This window comes from Amborella trichopoda, chromosome 6 (genome assembly GCF_054954075.1).
Source record: "Amborella trichopoda isolate Santa Cruz 75 chromosome 6, AtrichopodaSantaCruz75HAP2 v2.0, whole genome shotgun sequence".
Lineage (NCBI taxonomy): Eukaryota > Viridiplantae > Streptophyta > Magnoliopsida > Amborellales > Amborellaceae > Amborella > Amborella trichopoda.
Window position 1 is genome coordinate 5,249,350 of NC_142341.1, and position 4,930 is coordinate 5,254,279.

The following is a 4,930-nucleotide window of genomic DNA, read 5'->3' on the forward strand; positions in this document are numbered from 1 at the left end:
GCAGTAGAGAGAGAGAGAGAGAGACGGAAGCCCTAGATCGGACAAGCGTACGCTGCCTCGGGATGTGTGAGAAAAGGCGTTGTAATATGTAGAGAGAGAAATAATAGGTAGTTAGAGGGAGGAGAGGGAAAGAGATGAACGAGGGAACTTAGAGAGAGGAATGAGGGAATAGAGGCAGTAGAAACTAGAAAGTACTGATTCCCTGACTGGTACTTGAAGAATTTAGAGAGAGAGAGAGATAATCGATTGGGACTTTGAGATGTATTTCGCGAGAACAATTTAGATTTTAGAGAGAGAGAGAGAGAGAGAGAGGAGGTACTGATTGGTATCTGAGAACAATTTAGAGGGGGAGAGACAGAAGGTACCAAGAATTTTTAGAGAGAGAAAGAGAGGTGATTTGAAATCTAAGAACAGTTGTAGCAGATAACAGAAGTGGAAGAGGTTGTCTTGGACTTGTGTTGGAGGATGAGTTCCGTTCGATAGAGATCCGACCGTTGGGAAGCTTCGTCTTCAAATTGGATCTGTGCCGGGAAGACAACGCATTTTCTTCCGTTTTCCCAGTCTAATTTTTCCTTCATTTTGTTGGTAGATCTTTATTTTAGTAAATTTGTCCATATGATTTACCCAAAACACGAGGTCATCCATCTTCTTGCGGGTGCGGTTTTCCTTGGCAATTGTCGCGGCCGCAGCTTTAGAGATACCTTCTATTTTGCACCAATAACCCACGCACGTTTGCAACTTTTATTTTACTCACTAAATTTTGTACATTTACATATTTTTGTTTTTGTATATGTAGTATTTTTTTTAATAAAGGTATTTTTATCATTAAGAAGTGTATAACATCATCATGAGTATGACATCACCCCACATAAAGTACACTGGTTACATTTAATACTCCATAAGGGGATGTTACACTTATGTAGATGATGTCATACATCTCTTAATAACAAAAATACCCTTACTAAAAACGAACTTGATTTACAAAATAAAAGTATATAAGTGTCCAAATTTATTGAGTATAATGTTAAATATTATATAGTATGAGCACCCTAACATAACCCATTTATTTTTCTCTTGATGTAAAATTTGCAGTTTTACAAATGGAAAGGCAGTCTATACAAGGCAAAAATCTCAAAAGAATGTATAAAATCTTATAGAAATATATACAGTAATGAGACTTTATTTTTTGAGATTGTATATAATGAGACCATTTACCTTTTAAATATGAAAATCACAATTACTTATAATTATTCTATGTGAAATTTGATAGTATAGGTGTGTCACAAAGTTCGAGAAAAAAAACTTTTAAACTTTGAGCTTGGTCAATGAAATAAATGCAGCCACTCAATTTTACATCCAATGGGTCAAGATTTATCATGACTATCTTGTACCAAAAGTAAATGGTCTCATTATATACTTTACCTTAATTTTTATACAAGAAAGTTACAATCATTATTGAACATTGGTTGTGAAATTAAGTTGTTCAGGATGTGTTACAATCTCGAATGTTGTAATACACTTCAATCCAGGGTTTTAAAACTCGATGAGTCGCAATGGACTCGCGCGAGTCGACACGGGAATCGGACAACCCATGTCGATTCTTTTATCAAATCGGGAATCACCCGATCTTAGAGGAGAATCAGCAATTTTAAACCGGGAATCGCCCGATTCTAGAGGAGAATCGACGAGATTGAATCATGAATCTTTCATATGATATCATAAATCACGATTCCAAAGGGCTTGCAACGTCACAAGATTCTTTTGTAAAACCAGGAATCGCGATTTCAAACGGCTTGCGACGTCATAAGATTCTTTTATAAAACCGGGAATCGCCCGAGGAGAATAGAGATTTTGAACAGTGAATATGACGTCGTAAATGGCGATTTTGAACAGTGAACTCGATTTTGAATAGTCGTGATTTTGAACAGTGAATCCTTCATATTACATGTCGTGAATTGTTCATATGACATCATAAATCGCGATTCCAAACAGTAAATGACGATTTTGAACTTCATAAATTGTGATTCCAAACGGTAAATGGTGATTTTGAATCGTGAATCGTTCATATGATGATACCAAACGGCATGCGACTACGTCACAAGGTTGGTGAGTCACAAACTAAGGATATTTTGGTCACAAGGTGTGTGAGTCACAAATTGAGGATATTTTGGTTATTTCATTTAAAAGGTAAGGCCGCAGGCGTGCCCCTTCTCTCGATCGCACTAACATTGATGCTATTGTACAGGTATTTATAACGCTTAAACTTTCTTTGATTCTTCGATGTGCGATTTGTGCCAAATGATATAATGTTAAAAAGTTATTTAATAGAAATAGTTATTGTAGACAAGTGTTCAACAGTGCGTGATGGGTTGTGGTGGTTATCAACTAGGTTTCTTTTTGGGATGCCCCAAGCTTGAATCCGAGCTTTAGGGATGCCATAAAAAAATAAAAAATAAAAAATAAAAAATACAAATAAAAAGAAAATAGGTTTTTACTTTTGTCTTCAAAAAAAAAAGAAAAAAAAGAAGAAAATAGTATCATCAAAAATAATAAAAAATAAAAATAATAATAATAATACAACAAGCATTTCTTTCTAAAAGACAAAAAAGACAATACATCTTCTTTTTTTCTTGTAAAAAAAAAAAGGTAATAAAACAAGTATTTCTTGTCAAAAAAACAAAATAAAAGGTACTGGCAACATCATTTTCTTATTTTTTTGTAAAAAAATAAAAAGTAATACAACAAGCAAAACAAAAGGTCATATAACGTCTCATTTTTTTTCTTGTCAAAAAATAAATAAAAGGTAATAAAACAAGTATCATATTTTCTCGTCAAAAAAAAAAAAGGTAATACAACAAGTATTATTGTCAATAAAAGGTATTTCTTAATACAACAAATATTTTTTAATACAAACTAGGAATAACTAATCTAATTATAATTTTTATTTTTATAATATGGCAATCTTTACATAAATTTAGGAATATTAATTTTAAGATAGGATCCATACAAGGTTGAAATATCTATCCGTCTCTAACAATCTATTCCACCAAATTTATACTAGAAATCTAAAAAATTATATTTTTGAAAAATTGAAGTGTTATTTCGAAAATTGATGCACATTCTAATAATTTCTATATTGATAACTAAATATTTATTTATTTATTTATTTGCATTGTACATCTTGTAATGTACTATTTTTCTTACAGTTATCAATAATACATTTTAAATTAAATGATATTATAAGATATTTTTGAATTTGTTATTATTTATATAATAAACTGTAAACCAACAATTTAGATTTAAATATATAATAATGTAGTTAGTTAGGTTGTAATAATTTTGGATTATAATTAGTTAGATTGTAATAATTTGGTTTTTTCTTAGCGGACTAGGGCTTTCCGCCACTTCGAGATTTTAGTGGCCATTTTTTCATCGAGTTAATCCATTATTTATTGTAGTATATGTATGATTATATATTTTATCCATGATAAGTCTATGTTTTTTGTTTTATGTGACGCAAATTTAATTATTAACATAAGTTCATACATCTCAATATTCGCAAATTGATAAAAAAAAAGAAAGAAAAGAAAGTTAATTATGTAATACCCGTATTTTTTATTGGATTATTAAAAAAACAACATTTATAATGAATTTTAATAATAAAAAAATTATTTTTTTTAAGGCTTAATCAGACCAATTCAGTCAATTCCCAATCCGAATTGCCGATTCATCGATCCTAATGGGCTTTTGGAGTGCCTGATCCGGGGCACCGATCTGTTTTTTAAACCACTGGTTCAATATATTAGATTCATATTCAATGGCTAAAAATGATTGTAACATCCTTTTGCTAAATGTAAATGGTCTCATAATATACAATCCCAAATTTTAAAGACTTGATCAAAGTAAGTTTCAATATCAGAAAATCTACTTTAAGCTTCAAACTTTTTTGTTGGGCTTTAAAACACAATGCGGTTTGTATAAGGCGACAATCTTCCTTGTATAAATAAGGTAGCAATATTCTACGCCATCAAATTTAATAAGATGGTGTAAATTGCAATTCTGGTGTCGAAAAACCTTTATTGTAGAAATGAATTAGGATTTAAAGCTCTAAAAAAATGTATGATATAATACAGAATTAGATTACCCATTTTCAAATGTTCATGGATGTGTAAGATCTATATCATTTTTTGAGCAATAAATTTCATAATTAGTGGTTGAAATTGATTTTAGAGCCATCATAAAGATTTCCATGTGTAAAGTGTTTTCTTGGCAATGTTTCGATGTGGGGTTTTACTTTGTTTTCTAAAAGCTTGCCTTGGCCTTATGAAAAAGAATGGTAAATCCTCATCCAAAAAGCACTTTAGGCATCGAAAAATCTAGATAATGGCTCTAAAATCAATTTCCAACATGAACTATGAAATCTGGAGCTTAAAAAATGGTACAAATATTACATATCTATGAATACTTATTTTTAGGGTGAAATAGATGGTATAAATGAATGTGTACAATATACATTATTTTTTAGAATTGAAATCTTATTTTTTTTTAATAACTATAATGATCAAGGCCGAGACGATTGATTTGAAAGTTTTTCGATGTCAGAACTGCAATCTTCGATGAATTTTGACGTGAGGCTTTACTGATTTTGAGGGGCTGCAGCCCATAAAAACGTTTTCCTTATCAACATGCACCAAACTTTAACCTTTGTTCAAATATTCCAGGTCATATATTTTAATCGCTATTTTAAAATTAAATAAAAAAAAGGGAAAATGATACCCCCGCCTCCTAAATTTCACTCACATATAAAACCCCCGAGGCTGTTCAAAACTCAAGTTCAGTCGAAACTCTTTATATCCCACCTCACTGCAGCTCCACCTTTTTCTCCAGAAAAATCAATGAGATCCGTTTGAAAAACACTACAATTTCGATA